This window comes from Penaeus monodon, chromosome 25, assembly GCF_015228065.2.
Source record: "Penaeus monodon isolate SGIC_2016 chromosome 25, NSTDA_Pmon_1, whole genome shotgun sequence".
Taxonomy (NCBI): Eukaryota; Metazoa; Arthropoda; class Malacostraca; order Decapoda; family Penaeidae; genus Penaeus; species Penaeus monodon.
The window spans coordinates 30,134,535-30,134,858 of NC_051410.1; positions in this window are offsets into that span (position 1 = coordinate 30,134,535).

The window sequence follows — 324 nt, forward strand, 5'->3', positions numbered from 1 at the left end:
TTCGGAAAACTAGGAATGGCAAACTAGAGTGTACATTGGAAAATGTTTTGTTTTGACCTGCTGTACATACATAGGGGAAGGGGGGGGGGGCACGTGAACTCAAAACCACACGTGGACCAGAATACAATACTAGAGTCTCTATCCAAAGTTTTATCTCGACTTAATCGTTATCGGCATTGTTACTGTACAACAAACACAGGTAGCCGTGTATTGCTAAGCCAACCCTTCAGCATAATTAAGTAGTTCACCATACAATGATTCTCCCTGTTGCAACACAAAAATACAACTAATCTTGACGTTGTATTTAAAAAAAAAATTGCCTAG